Source organism: Urocitellus parryii, chromosome 1 (assembly GCF_045843805.1).
Source record: "Urocitellus parryii isolate mUroPar1 chromosome 1, mUroPar1.hap1, whole genome shotgun sequence".
Lineage (NCBI taxonomy): Eukaryota > Metazoa > Chordata > Mammalia > Rodentia > Sciuridae > Urocitellus > Urocitellus parryii.
In genome coordinates, this window is record NC_135531.1 from 40,345,563 (window position 1) to 40,363,192 (window position 17,630).

Sequence of the window (17,630 nt, forward strand, 5' to 3'; positions counted from 1 at the left end):
CAATCACATTTTACCTAGACTTCTGTATCATGAAAATTGGGATATAATTAATGAAAGTAGTTGTAGGTCAAATTTTTTTTCATAATTTGTTATGGTAGCTTTAGTAAACTAATATACACTTTTGATTGGCATCTTCACAATAAAAATTAAATTAAACGTCAAATGGCATCTAAGATTTCACACATTCCAGGGTAAATTTTACATATCTCACTTTTAATTTATCCCCAAACTGTTTTTTCCACAGTCATCCCCATCCCACTAAAGAGCAATTCTAACTTATAGTAATTCAGCCCAAAGGCCTTGAATCATCACTGACTTCTTCATACACCTCACAAACAACCCATTAGCAACATCATTTGGAATTACCTTTAAGGAAATATAGTGAATGACTGGTTCTTAAACCAGATATCATCAGAGATCTTATCAGATCTCAACTATCCAGAGAGATTGACAATATTGTCTTATGGCAATACTTTCCCAAGTTATATAGCTAGTTCTCCCTTTGTCCTGTTCATCTCTTCTGATATTTTTAAATCATTAGTAAAATTGTGTTTCTCATTAGCTCAGCCTTCCAATGGGATAAATACAGATACTAATACAAAAAAAAAATTATGTGAAAATAGTAGAGGTACAGAAACCCAGAGAAAGGGGACATTGTAAGATCTGGAAGTTTTTCATTTTCCAGATTTATGAATGAAAGAGTTCAAAAATTCATGTCCAGAACCTAAGGAAAAGAGAGGATTCCGTTTATTCTTGGTTGTGACAAAAAAAATTTTAAAGATACAGAAAAAAGATTTTCTCCCAAGATGTGGGCTCTCTCTATTCACCTAATAGATTGTTTCATTTGCTGAGAAGAAACTTTTAGTTTGAGTCCATCCCATTAATTGATTCTTGATTTTAATTCTTGCGCCACAGGTGTCTTATTAAGGAAGCTGGGGCCTAATCCCACATGATGGAGACTAGGGCCTACTTTTTCTTCTATTAGATGCAGGTTTTATTCATAAGTTCTTGATCCATTTTGAGTTGAGTTTTGTGCATGGTGAGAGATAGGGGTTTAATTTCATTTTGTTGCATATAGATTTCCAGTTTTCCCAGCACCATTTGTTGAAGATGCTATCTTTTCTCCAATGCATGTTCTTGGCAACTTTGTCTAATAGAGAGCCCACATCTTGGGAGCAAACTTTTACCTCTCACACATCAGATAGAGCACTAATCTCTAGAATATATAAAGAACTCAAAAAGCTAAGCACCCAAAAAACCAATAACCCAATCAATAAAGGGCCAAGGACCTGAACAGACACTTCTCAAAAGATGATATACAATCAATCAATAAATAGATGAAAAAAATGTTCATCATCACTAGCAATTAGAAAATGCAAATCAAAACCACTCTAAGATTTCATCTCATTCCAGTCAAAATTGCAGCTATTATGAAGACACACAACAATAAATGTTGGTGAGGATGTGGGGGAAAAGGTACACTCATACACTGCTGGTAGGATGCAAATTGGTGTAGCCAATATGGAAAGCAGTATGGAGATTTCTTATAAAATTGGGAATGGAAACACCATTTGACCCAGCTATCCCTCTCCTCGGTCTATACCCAAAGGACTTAAAAACAGCATACTACAGGGGCACAGCCATATCAATGATTATAGCAGCACAATTCACAATAGCTAAACTGTGGAACCAACCTAGATGCCCTTCAATAGATGAATGGATAAAAAAGTGGCATATATGCACAATGGAATATTACTCATCAATAAAAGAGAATAAAATCATGGCATTTACAGATACATGGATGGAATTAGAGAAGATAATGCTAAGTGAAGTTAGCCAGTCTCAAATAACCAAATGCCAAATGTTTTCTCTAACATAAGGAGACTGATTCATAGTGGGGTGGGGGGAGAGCATGGGAGGAATAGATGAACTTTAGATAGGGCAGAGGGATTGGAGGGGAAGGGAGGGGGCACGGGGTTATTAATGATGGTGGAATGTTATGATCATTGTTATCCAAAGTACAGATATAAAGATATGAATTGGTTTTGAATATACTTTGTATTCAACCAGAGATATGAAAAATTGTGCTCTATATGTGTAATAAGAATTCTAATACATTCTGCTGTCATATATAAATAAAAAAAAGAAATGCAGAAATAATTATTTGCTGTGGACGTAATGGGAGAAGAGACTGAGAGAAACAGGGAAAAGCAGGTTGGCTTTTTGTTTAATGTTCTCCATTGCTATAAAAACTAATATGTATTTGATTCATATTTCAGTTGGTAGAGTTCTTGGCTGGCATACACAAGGCCCTGAGTTCATTTCCCACCACAAAACAAACAAACAAACAAATAAATAAATAAATAAATAACACGTTCTTTCCCATTCTCTGAAAAGATTTTCAAATATAAGGAAAAGAGGAAACATCAGAAACAATGAATATTTTTTAGGCTATTAAGATAATTTATACCAAAAATTATATTTTCCTGTATAACACCAGGAATTTCACACCTTGAGTGAAAATATGTGTGTGTGTGTGTGTGTGTGTGTGTGTGTGTGTGTGTTATTTTACCATCAGGTACATCTGCAAATGCTAATTAAAAAAAACTATAAGTAAATACAGTAGAGTAGAAGAAAAGGCACAGGGATGGGTGGAAGGGAGAGGAAGGGGAAATACTGGGGACTAAAGTAGAACAAGTTACTCTCCATGTTTTTATAATTATGTCATAGCATATTCTATTCTCATGTATAGCTAAAACGAACCAATAAAAGTAGAAATCAAGGAGCTAAAATATGCAAAAGTGGTCTGTCAACAGTAGTGATTTATATAAAAAATACTAGATATCTTATTTGAGCTACTTTTGCATTTATTATGAATCATTTTGCTATGTTAACCCAAATACATATATACATATATACATTATATACAATAAATTTTCAAGAAGCTGTAAAGGGTAAAACACTGATCCATTGCACTTTGGGGAAAAATATGTAATTGTATCATTATATCCACATGCTAGATAAACATACTGTATGTACTTTCACACTTAAAAATTGAATGAAGAAATTGATATGCATTATTTAGATGTATAATTGTGTAACTAGTGTTTAAAAGTAGATATTACTATCAGATTTTAATAAATTGCAGTGGTTTAATTGTAGCTGATATAAAATTATGTTCCAAGGCTACTATAGGGAACTTTTAAAAATATGTAGGAATATTTTAAATGACAGTCTCTAAAGCTCCAATAAAATAAAATGAAATATTTAAATAATAGATTTAGTCTATGACTATGTGAAGTTATAATTTCCTAAAAGGTTTTTAAAATATATTTTTAGAAAAGCTTTTAAATATTCAAAAATATTTAAACATGCTGTAGGTATTCTTCATTTCTAGCACAGTTTTACTGAAAAAAAATATTTAAGACATATTTATTTAAAGAACATTTCTTCTTTTTTAGAATAGGGAAGCTTCAAAAATCATCCTAGTAAAATGTAGTGGAAAAATGTTAGAGATTTGTGAGTAGTTAGATGATTCAATGCCAGGAATAAACATCATTCCGTTTAGGAACAGATTAGAAGATAGACATTAAAAAGGTTTTTTTCAATATCTTTTTGAATCAAACATCACTAAGTCAATCATACTTTGAATTGAAATGAAGAAATAAATCTATTTCCACAAATTGAAGTAATTTGACCAAACCCAATAGTACATTTCTGTCAGAGAATGTGGAAACTTATGTATATTCATGGTAAATTATGCATTGGACTTATATATTTTTCTGGGAATATATAGAAAAAGAGAAGGAAAAAAGCATATCCAAAATATCATTTTCATACACTTGGTCTTTTACTTTAAGCTCGTTGGATTGTATTCAAGAAGCCATTTAAAATTAAAAGATACTACGATCAATAACATAACCATCTCATCTTTACCATCTCTTTCTCTTTCTTAGAGCTTTTTTTTATCTCTTTCTTTTCCATACATAATAGAGATGATACTAGGCCAGACATAGACAGAATGATAACTTGGAATACAGAATACAACCTAGAGAAACTAAAGAAAAAAGTAAAAGATGATTTCAACTAAATTTCAGAAATGCAGAATGTGCACAAGAACAGGATACTTTCATGAGCAAACAGAAAAGGTTTAGTGAGATTAGAAGTAAACAAGTGTGATTAAATGCACTCTGCACCTCAAATAAGCATGTAGATATTATTCATTTGAAGTTGTATTATTGTTTTATTTTTATTTTTTTAATATCTTAGGCTGGGTGTGATGACACAGGTCTTTAATTCCAGCAGCTCCAGAAGCAAAGGCAGGAGGATCACAAGTTCAAGGTCAGATTTAGCAATTAAGCAAGGCCCTCAGCAACTCAGTGAGAACCTGTCTCAAAATTAAAAAAAAATAAAACAAAAAGGTCTGGGGACATGCCTCAGTGGTTAATCAGTCACTCCTGGGTTCAATTCCTAATATACCAAAATTGACTGCAAAGATAATACTTTATATTAAAGATTTCAATGTGAAATCATTACATATGTACCATTTTCCATATTATGTTTCATGGTTTACCTATTTTCAGGTTTTAATGATGTTTATGACCTACTACATCCACATACCTAGTATTTGCTATTGGGTCCTTTGTCTTTCCTACAAAATCAAGATCAATTTCCCATGATAAATGAGTACATGTAAAATAGAACATTATGATAAGTTTAATATTCACATGTGTATACACATATTGAATGAATTCATATATGTGCATATCAACTAAATATTTACAAATACTCAGCAACTTGGATGTCTACTTATATGATATATGAGTGGAGTATTCATAATATATAATTTATACTTTGTAATTATATAAAATTAAATCATAAAGTAATATGATAAGTAAAAAGTGAAAGTGAAAGTGTTCTTTAACACTTTCTCTATCCTCCATCTGCAGAGCACCATCACTATTAGGAAACTGTTGGTCATGCAAAATTGTATTTTGCATCACATTTTTATATTATTACATTCTATGCTATTTTGTTATTGTCTTTTTTTGTATATATATATATATATATATATATATATATATATGCATACATAATTATATGCATTCATAATTGTGTGCACATACTATAGTATTAGCACTATGAATGTATAATTGCTTTCTGATAATCATTCATTCTTTAGTAATAAATAAAACATTACTTAGAGAGGAATATATAATTAGAAATTACATGTAATGAAAAAAGAAAATAGAAAAGTATATTATATATATATGATGATGTATGAGTATACATATTTAAAAGCAATATTCATAATGTATGGTGCCCATATAAGTAGATGTACATTTTATGTATGTGTGTGTACATTTAGAACAATAGGTGCCTATTTAATCAATTACAATATTTATAATATTCAACTTATTGATTTTTCATTTGCCAAAATTTAAGAAGGAGTCATATATGCTACAACTATTTCAATTTGTCTTTCTTTTTCTAACAATTTCCATTTCTATAATGCAATACAATATCATATAGCATGCAGTTGTGTCTGTTATATTGTGCATTATTCTCCACTGATACATAATGATTCTGTTTTCTTTCAATTTGATATGCATAATGTATGTATTTCCTCTCTTTATATTTGTATCACACACCTCATATATTATTCTTTTTAAAATTAATAAAATTGGATAATTTATTTTTAAATATTCATTTTGTATTTTAAATCAAACTAAAATCTATATTGTCCTCATATTACTATTTAACTTACTTTTACAAAGCATTTTGGGGCATTGTTCTTTTGTTTGATTTTTCTTTTTTACTTATTCTTTTCTTCCCAAAATACATTTAGATTTTTTCTTCTGTTTTCTCCAGTAACTTTAGAAATATTATTTTTAAAAAAATTGTAATAATCTTTAAGGTCTTCAAAACAATTCCTTACTACCATCAATCTAATTATCAAAGTCAGAACACAGCCTCTAACTTGCCATTCTCTCTTTGAGAAAATCATTTACCATTGAAGACTATGCTAAATATTTCAGGGTGATAAACATTCCCAGAAGAATTATGTGATCAAAGTACACCTTCTTGGTAGGAAAGACAAATTACAGCATAATGGATCTGGGGGAGGGAAAGTGAGGCAAAGAATTAGAGGACCACTAGATCAGTGACTGAGATGATTGAAATCTATGTCCTCTTTTTGATTTTATAAGTCTGAAGCAAAATCTCCAGAAAAATAATGAAATAACATTGTGCATGATGTTCTTTAACACATTATCTGTCCTCCATCTGCAGATCATCATCACTATTACGAAACTTTTGGTCATCTTTGTCATTTAGATCAACACCTTTGACAAAGAAGCATTAAACCCATGTTGTGTATTCTCTGAGAACTCCCTACTTTTTACCATTTAATTTTACTGAATTGTACTTAATGTTTATGTAATTATGTCTGTGTCTCACTGGACTCAATGGACTTCATGAGAGCAGAAATTGAAGTAATTTGAACAAACCCAACTATATGCTCTAGAGAATAGAGATGTTAATTTATATGCATGACAAATTTAGTTGAGGGCAGGAACTCTGTTTAATTTCTTCACTATTTGCTTACTGGACCATGCTATGGAAGTCACAACCATTGCATTTTCAGTGAATATGCAACTATTAAATAATTGTGTATATTTATTGATATGGAAATGTGTTCCTAAGGTATAGTTAAGGAAAATATTTAAAACAGCATGGGCTTAGATCTCACTTTGTATAGAAATAACTATATTGAACCTTTAATCATATTTAAGATATTTAGCAGCATACTATAGCTTGAAAGCAATATATAATTAGTAATTATGTGTTTGGGTGATACAACTAGAGTTGATGTTATTATTCTATCTTAAGTTTTTAAGTTTTTGTTTCTTGATATTTTTCAAATATTATATGAAAATGCATTACTTTAAAGTTAGAAAATCAAAATTTATTTGGGGAGAAATGTTTTATTGATAATGTATTAAAATTTAATAAAATAGAATTTTCCCTCATTACAAATTCCAGAAAAGAATATACATTTGAAATCCCGGAAAGGTGACTTAAATTTATGATGAACTTTCAAGAAACAGGGAACTATTCGTCATAGACTAGTAGTAGGAGCCTGAAATAGAGAAGTAACAATACTGACCATAAATAAGTGAACACAGACAGCTGAGATCTACAGAGATTGAAATGACCCCTGAGTGAATGTATTTATGCTACAGGGAGAAGGTTTCAGTTAGAACATTCTTTATACAGTGATCCTCAGAGCATTTAGTAATAGAATAGAACCAGATAGAATATGGGGTTTCAGGTATATGGAAATGTGCTATAACACCACTATCTTGGTCTTTTTATATCTCAAAATCTAGATACAAAAAAAATTCAGAATATACCCATTGACCAATCTTGCTTTGGCTACTTTTGGACAGGGCTTTCTTCATATCCCTCAAATACCACCCAAAATATAGGCAATATATGCAACGAGCTGTACCCAAAATTTTACAAGCATTTTCCACATATGCTTCCTCAAGAATCACTTCACACAGTGTTCCACTAACCTTGAATAGCATGTATTATGTCCACTAAATGTTTCATGATTTCTCCTGTCACTCTCTCAACTGAAGGAATTAAAAACACTCCATATGCCAGATTCATGATTCCCAAGAAGTAAATGAATAGCTACTATTGCTTGTGTCATTTAAGTACCCTTGTCCCTGTCTTACCTATGTAATGTTGCTTGTTTCTTATTTGTAATCCAAATTTAGTGTAATATATTTTAGTAAGTTTTTCTTTTTTAAGTATTCTTAAAAATTCTACATATACTTGTAGTTCCATGAGAAGTTTGTTTGTATCATCAATGTGTAGAATAAAGTTTCAGTTTTCTTGATCAAACACAGTATTGTTGGGTATAACTGAATGCACTTCAGTATGTATTCTACTCCTGTTTCTCACTCTTAATTTTAATGGAAATAATATCAATAGAAAAATTAGTGAAAAAACAAATGTGATTGTATAATGTTTTTTGTTATTCTAGGCAACATAATTATTGGTATGGATTAATGCCATTGACAGATTTTTAAAAATAGAGCAATTTCTGATTTGTATGAACTAGAGAGCAGGAATTTGATCTCAGGGGTATCTAACCTCAATGTCCATGTTCTAAATAACTTTTATCTACACCTCCTCTATTTTCCACTAGAAGTTTTATACACTTCAGGCAATTCTGAAAAATGGAATTTAGGGTGTGGGAAACTCTTCTCCTAAAAGACCTTAGGAGTAAGAGTTGTGACAATTGAGATCATTGCAAGAACAAGAACTCCTACAAACACACACAGCATCTGAGATATATCAGAGATAGTGGTTTCTCTTCTCTTCAGGAAAAAAATAAATAAATATTAAATTGTATGGAGATTACAATGGAGAAAAAATAGAGAGTGAAATCAAGGATTCCATTATAAAACACATTTCCAAGTTAATTAGCTTAATTATGTGATATATCACATTATGTCTTCTTGCCCCACATCTGTCTGGCACATACCAGGAACTTAAGTATATTTTTAGTGATTTTTTTAATGAAATGAGAACTAGTATATTTTATTTTGTGAGTATAAAATTTCATGACTTTCTTAAAGTAGTTTAATATTTACTACATCATGGCATATTTCACATGGCTAGTTAGTGTTTATTGAATGGACAGATTAGGAGAAAATTTTAAATTTCTTAAAAATATCTTCTTTATCTCTACAGTAGAATTAAATTTTCTGATGATTGAGAGACTAAACATATTTTAAGTTTCTAGTCTCCCATTTAGAAAACAATTGGTTATATATTTCAATAAATATCCAATAAATGCTGCCTTGACATATATTGCAAATTAATTTAGGGAATTGTCACTCATATTGGTATTTATTTTAGCCTAATTTAAAGTATGATAAGTGCATGCTTAAAGATTGTTCTTTGGATAAAAGCTTGAAATACAAAAAACAGTTCAGCTTGAAGTGTCTCAATTGCATTGCCTGGAACATATGAAAATTCTAATTAGTGAAAGTTATGCAGTGGGTAACTACTATGCATTCTAAATTATATTTATCCATTACAACTTTGTCATCAAATATTGGATATGGCCTATAGTTAGCGTCACTGTAAATTTGCATTTCAACTGGAGAAAAAGACACCTTCTTTTTGTCTTCACTGATTAACATTTTCAAGCTCTGTAATTTTCTTGCTGCTCAGAGAAACAAAGCAAGCCAAGCTCATACAGAAAGCCTATTCTCCAAGATATAAATATTTGCTATTCAGAAAACCTCAATGAGGGTTTAGTTATTTTAAACTAAAGAAAGAAAATTACTAGTAATGATTGGTTTCAGCTAACGAAATGCTTTTATGCAAATATGTGAACCCTAAATATGACCTGGAAACAAAAGACTGCTTAACAGTTACTATTAAGCAATACATTAGTAGATCAATTAAACAGAACTTCTTTCTAATGAGTATGTGGTACATGGGTTGCCATAGAAACCTGGAAAGGCAAAGCCCTTGAATGCTAATTTATTATTATAAGACTGTAAAATACGATAGATGTGTTGATGGCTGGGAATAACTGAAGTTGAAATAGGTCACTTTTGAGGAACAAACTTATTGTATTATCAGGTAGCTTCGAAAAGACAATCTACTAGATTCTATCTCCTGATTCTTCTAGTATTTGAATACATCATTTACTTACACCATCTGCCTGGGCATCACTTTCAATCCAGATCTATGTCTTCCTGTTATTATTAATTTTTTATATGCCTCAACTTTAGATTATTCTAAGAAAAGATACATATGAAAGTATTGATATATTACCAGATCTCCTTTTTGTATTATTTTTATAAAGTGAATTGCTACCTACTCCCACTGTTGCATATCACCACCATTCAGTTGGATTTTAACATATGTGCAGTTGTGCAGAAGAGGGCACATACAGCATTGGGTAGCACAAGAAGTCAAATTGCAAAGCAGGCCCAGTGGTAGCCTGGGTCAATGCCATCAAGAGATCTAGAGATAAAATGGTTCTTCCAAGTTATGCTCTGTGGAATCAAGAATGCTGTAACTTTATCCTCCTCATTGATGAGTAATTGAAAGCAGGTTATCCAGGAAGGAATGTGACCTTAGCCAAAGCAGATATCTGTCATTGAGACCATAGCTTCCTTACAAACTTATGGCACACTGAAATGAAATATGGTAGCAAATTTTCATGTGCATCACAACATGCTTAAAACCAAGAATAAATGTAATTGTGTACAAACTGAGAACTATCTTAATATTATAGTTAATAACACTTTTGTACCATTTGATCTTTGTTCATAAAGATCAGGAAGTTTCAAAAATATCAATGTGAGTTGAAATAGTAGTATATAATGATAAAAAGTGTAAATTTTACATTGGCAAAAGAAGTCGATGAAAAAAATTTCATATGTACATTGAATAAAAATGGGAGGATGTAAGTAGGGAAGTGGTAAAACAGATTCTAGATTTGATCTAATAAAAATTATCACATCTGCTTAAGTGGGGGTTAAAGAGATTGCTATAGCTAAAAAGTATATACAAATGCTACAATGATTTCCTTTCTTCCCTCCCCCCTCTTTCTGTTCCCTTCCCTCTACTTTACCTATGTTTCTGCTATTTACTTGTAGTTTTTAAATTAATGGCTTGTAGGTATACATAAAGGTGAGATTTACTGTGGTATAATCATATATGGACATAGGAAAGTTGGGTCAGATTCATTCTGCTTTTCTGCTTTTCTACCCTTTTATCCCTCCTTTATCTCCCTCAATTCTCTTACTCTATCCCACTCATCTCCTATTTTGGTCAAATTCTCCCCTTTCTTTTTCTTTATTTTGGACTAGTTTCCACATATTAGAGAAAAGAGTATATGGGTTTATTTCCCAGGTTCTCTATTCTGTTCCATTGGCCTATGTGTCTATTTTAATGACAATACCCATGCTATCTTCTATACTATAGGGTTGTAGTATATTTTGAAGTAGAGTAGTTTAATACACTCAGGTTGCACTTTGTTGTTGATGATGTTATTCAAGATTTTTTTTTGACTATTTGGAGTCCTCTGTGGTTTAAGTTGGTATTTTGATAAAGATTGCATTAAATATAAAGATCCCTATGGGTAGTATGGACATTTTTAATAATATTAATGATTTTGATCCATAACCATGGGATATATTCCATTTATTTGTGTCTTCTTCAATTTTAGTAATCAATGTTTTGTAGTTTTTATCATAAAAAGGTCTTTTGTACCCTTGGTTAAATTTATTCCTAGGTTATTATTTGTAGTTATTTTAAATAGGGTTACTTTCTTATTTTTTTCCAGATAATTTACTATTGGTGCATAGAAATGTTACTGAACTTTATGTGTTGATTTTGAATCCTGCAACTTTAATGCGTTAATTTATTTATTCTCACAGTTTTTTTTTGTGTTTACATATATAGTGTTTAAGATCCTCTATGTACATAGTCTGATAATTTGAAAATAGGAACTTCTCAATTTCAATTTATCCAAATTTATTTATTTTCTTCCCTAATTTTTCTGGCTAACACTTTAGAGTAAAGTGATTAACAATACAGGCACCCAGAATATACATATGATCTCTTCATCAAATATGGAGAAAACAGAATGCCAACATATAAGAAATACCTTTTTAGTTGATTCCAACTCTTGGCTATTGTGAATACTGCTGCAAAGAACATAGGAGTGGAGGTATCACTTTGATATTTTAGCTGTGACTCAGTCTAGTAAACACTCTCTCTTCATTCTTTCCCCTCCCCTCTCTTACCTGGCCTCTGATGAATACTATTCTATCACTTAGTTTTTATTTTAAATTTATATATTTGTTCTAATCAGTTACACATGGCAGCAGAATGCTTTTAGATTCATTGTCCACAATTGGAGAATAATTTTTGACTCCTCTGGTTGTACCCAAAGTAGGGTCTTATCATCTGTGAAATCATACATGTACCAAGGGTAATGATGTATGTCTCATTCCACGATCTTTCCTACCCCCATGCTTCCTTCGCCTCCCCTTTTCCCCATTCAAAATTTCTCCACTCATCCCATGTCCTCCTTCCATTATGGATTAGCATGCACTTATCTGAAAAATACATCCAGCCTTTGGTTTTTTAGGATTTTCTTACTTTGCTTAGCAAGATATTCTCTAACTCCATCCAATTACTTGCAAATGCCATAATTTTATTTTCTTTTATTGCTAAGTAATATTCCATTGTGTATATATACCACAGTTTCTTTATCCATTCATCTATTGAAGGGCATCTAAGTTGGTTCCACAGTTTGGCTATTGTGAATTGTGCTGTTATAAACATTGATGTGACTGCATGAATGCAGTATGCTGTTTTTAAGTCCTTTGGGTATAGGCCAAGGAGTGGGACAGCTGGGTCAAATGGTGGTTCCATTCCAAGTTTTCTAAAGAATCTCCATATTGCTTTCCAGATTAACTGCACCAATTTGCAGTCCCACGAGCAATGTACGAGTCTGCCTCCCCCCACCCCATACTTGCTAACACTTATTGTTGTTTGTTTTCTTAATAAATGCCATTCTGATGGGAGTGGGATGAAATCTTAGAGTAGTTTTGATTCACATTTCTCTAATTAGTAGAGATGTTGAACATTTTTTTTTCATATATTTGTTGATAGATGTATATCTTCTAAGAACTGTCTGTTTAGCTCCTTAGCCTATTGATTGGGCTATTTATTTATTTTTTTTTTGGTGTTAAGTGTTCTTTATATATCCTTGAAATTACTGATATATCTGACCTGCATGTGGTAAACATTTGCTCCCAATATTAGGCTCTTTGTTCACCTAGTTGATTATTTCCTTCTCTGAGAAGAAGCTTTTTAAATCCATCCCATTTATTGATTCTTGGTTTTATTTCTTTAGCTTTAGGAGTCTTGTTAAGGAAGTTAGGGCCTAATCCCACATGGTAAAGATTAGGGCCTAATTTTTCTTCTATTAGGCATAAGGTCTCTTGTCTAATTTGTGCATGGTGAGAGATAGGTGTTTAGTTTCATTTTGCTGCATATGGATTTCCAGTTCTCCTAACACCATTTGTTGAAGAGGCTATCTTTTCTACAATGTATATTTTTTGGTGCCTTTGTCTAGTATGAGATAACTCTATTTATGTGGGTTTGTCTCTGTATTTTATACCATCAGTCTACATGTCTATTTTGGTGTCAATACCATGCCATTTTTGTTACTATAGCTTTGCAGTATAGTTTAAGGCCTGTTATTGTGATGCTTCCTGCTTTGTTCTTCTTGCTAAGGGTTAATTTGTCTATTCTGTGTCTCTTTTTTTCCCAAAATAATTCCATGATCGTTTTTTTCTGTATCTATATTGAATAATATTGGGACTTTAATCGGAATTGCATTGAATCTGTGTAGTGCTTTGGGTAGTATAGCCATTTTGCAGTATTAATTCTGTCTATTCAGGAGCAAGGGAGATATTTCCATATACTAAGGTCTTCTTCAATTTTTTTCTTTTCTTTTTTTTTTTACTGTTCTGTAGTTTATTGTAGTGGTCTTTAAACTCTCTTGTTAGATTTTTGAGAAATTATGAAATTTATCATTGATATCTAATTTCATTCCATTGTGGTCAGAGAGAGTGCAGAGTAATATCTATTATTTTGTATTTGCTAATACTTACTCTGTGGCATAACATATGATCTATTTTGGAGACGGATCCATGTACTACTGAGAAAAATGTGTATTCATTTGTTAATGGATGAAATATTGTATATATGTCTGTTAAGTCTAAATTATTGATTGTTTTACTGAGTTCTATAGTTTCTGTGTGTAATTTTTGTTTGAAAAATCTAACTGTTGGTGAGAGAAATATGTTAAAGTCACACAGTATTATTGTGTTGTGGTCTATTTGATTCTTGCAGTTGAGAAGGGTTTGTTTTATACACATAGATGCTCCAGTGCTTGGGACATAGATATTTATGATTGTCATGTCTTGTTGATGTATGATTCCCTTGAGTTGTATTAAATGTCCATCTTTACCCCTTTTCACTAACTTTGATTTGAAGTCCATTTTATCTGATATGAGGATAGAAAACCCTGCTTGTTTATGCGGTCCATGTGAGTGATAAATATATTTTTTTCCTATCCTTTCACCTTCAGTCTATGGATGTCTTTTCCTGTGAAATTAGGTAGCATATTGTTGGGTCTTTTTTTTTAATCCCCTCTGCCAGTTTATGTCTTTTAATTGATGAGTTAGGACACTCACATTCAGGGTTATTATTTAAATATGTTTTGTATTCCCAGTCATTTGGTTTATTTTTGTTTTTTAACTTGACTTGGTTTCTCCTTTGATTGGCCTTTCTTTTAGTGTTGTTCCTCCTTTTGCAGATTTTTATTTCCTCCTCATGGAATGTTGTACCAATAATGTAGTGCAAACTTTCTTTTTGCTTTAAATTATTTTAACTTTTGCTTATCATGGAAGGTTTTTATTCTGTCATCAAATCTGAAGCTTAATTTTCCTAGATTTATGGGAAGGGCTATGGTGGTGGCCACAATATCCCAAAATGGAAATGTTTTGGATACAGTCACATGTTGGTGGATAAGGAACCATAGCATGGTGTTTTCCTCTCCTCACAGGTGTGTGGTGTTCCTGGCTCTTGGCAAGGCAGCCTGTGGCTCAATTTTTTTTAGGTTTCACCTGTGAAAGAAATAATTCAGCATTTGTCTTACTATGTTATCTTATCTCCTTGAGCATTATGATCTCCGTTCCATCACATGACAGGATTTTATTCTTTTTATGAATGAATAGCATCCCACCTCATAGATATACCATATTCTCTTTTCCTTTCCCCAATACTTATGTGGAGTAAGAGTGAATATAATTAACAATAGTGTATCATATAATTTAAAATTGATGAAAAGATCATGAATATTCTTATCACAGATAAATGATAAATATTTGAGATGACAGGTAACCTAATTGATAAATAAACAATGCATATTTTATCAAGATAACACACCTTTACTTCATAAAGATATTCAATTATTATCTGTCAACTTCCATGGTTAAAAATAAAATGATTTCATTAGAAAATACATGAGTAAACATGCAGTATTTATAACAGTATAAAGAAAATAGAACTAAAAATGATTTCTTCCTTAAATGTATGAAAAACATATATGTCTGAGAAACTATGAAATTATAGAGAGATACTGTCAGAAAAATAAGTAAATCTCTACCATTTAAGTTTGTAAGACGTTAGATGTGGAGAAAAATAGAAAAATACCAAAAAACTCACATAAAAAATAAATTAAATACCAGAAAAGTAACACAAAAATAAATGAAATACTGTGATGTCACAGGAGTGTTACTTTCATAGAATGGACTCCTATGTTGAAAACAGTCAAAGGATTTTTGCATCTGATTGAAAATTAGAAAGGAATTAGGCTAGTATCTCACAGATTGGGTACAAAGATGATGTGGTCTAGGAATAGCAACTTTATAGTATCATATATATATATATATATATATATATATATATATATGATACTTTCAGCATAATACACACTGACATCAATCACATTAATTTTAATTTGAAAAACATCATCTTTAACTTTCACCAGGGAACTCCACATGCCTAGAGAATGAGGAGGACTTTAAGGGTTACATGTAAAACTAAAATCTAAAATAATCATGAAAATAGGAGTGCATTTTCTATCACAGTGTTTCACCTTCAAGAGGTAAGTTCTTGAGGACAGATTCCTCCTGAATTAAAAAAAAAAAAAGCTATAACTTGACTTATCAAGTCAAAGACCAAAACAGGTGTTAATGAACTTCAAAGCAATAAGTAATTTGCATATGCATGTCAAGAATTTCTAGAGAAATTTAGAGAGATTAGTCTAAACTAATGGATATAGTAAGAAAATGCATTAACTATTTGAAAAATACATTATTTATAAAGCATGCCATATATATCACAATAGTTTCTATGTATCAGTTTTACCAAACAATGAAACTCAGAATTTTCCATTTTTTCCTTGTTCAGCCATTTTTTAAATGTTTTTTAAACTGTGGATGAACACAATACCTATTTATTTATTTTTATCACCCATCTCATCTCTAGCAGTTTATCTCTGATAGATATTGCCAAATAATGAGATAACTTCACAGGTCTGATATGTGTAATATTCTGCATTATGTACAGTTTTCTTGGCTTTTCCCATTTGTATAAGCACAAGAACAACTCCACTATCATTTCAATATCAATGGCATATTTGAAAACTTGTCCCGTCTTTAAGCTACTTCACATTTCTGTAATGGCAATGGTATATGATTAAACCTGGAATGCCAAAAGGTATGATCATTCTAGTAGTGTGTATGTGGGTGTTTAAATCATTTTTTGTTTACAGTTGAATTTTTGCTTGTGGTTCATGTGATAATTAATGTTAAACTATAAACATTTAATCATAATAAGTTTCTTTGTGAAACATCTGTATGTTTGATAAAGGCTTGTACTAGTGATACAACTTATTTGAAGAACCTCAATGAGATCCAATAGAGCCATATCCACCTTTTTAAAGAATCAGTTAATTATGTGTTTTCCTCTATATAAAAACATTCAAAATCAGTTCTGGACTTGTTATGGTTTTGAGATATACTAACAAATTTAAAACTTGTAAACATGGGAGGTAAACAAGCTTAACACAGGACTCTAAAGAAAGGGCAATATTAGTTCTTAAATGATCATTTGGAAAAAGGGTAAATAATTTTTCTGGCAAGAACTGAGTAACTTCTAATTCAAAAGGGTCACAAAATGATGGGGATTTTGTGGACAGAGCACCATTAAAGTCGTCTATGTTAGAATAATGAGTATAAGACAGAAGGGTAACTCATATGACATTTGATTCAGTTTGAAAAGTTCAAAGACTTCAAATCATTATAGTGAAGAATTGATGTATTTTTGTCCCTTAGCACTAAAAGATAATTTATATAGAATAATATCTTTGTTGTAGTAAAAATATTAAGGTCTTACTAATGGTCCAAATTATTTGAGCTTAACAAGAGCTGTAGGAGTATGTATATAAAAAAAATATTTGCTTCTGATATTTCTCCTTATTTCCAATCCACCCCAACATAACATTATGTTTTTTCTTAAAATTTCATTAAGTCATCCAAAAATGATATTTTGAGAATAAAAGCTATGTAATTTGGGGTGATTATTTTCAAAAGAATTATAAAAGCATTTTCCATGACTTTTTGGAAATGTTCTCCTTATGCACTTGGATCTTGTATCTATCAATTCTTATGATTGCCCAGCTAATTTAGTTCTAGAATAATATTTTTTGAATGCTATCCTGTGTATTTTCATTTTTACTTGCCCCTTATTTTACTCATTGATAATTTATACAAAATAATATCTTCATTTTGTCTGTATTTCTCAGAGCTCTGATTTAACAATGCATATGAATGCAAGAGGAGAAATAACTGAAGGATATCACAATGCAGTTGAGGTTGCAATAGTGATGTTGTCCTTTATTACTCTGGTGTGTGCAATGATTGGAATTCTGAGTTTCTTGCATG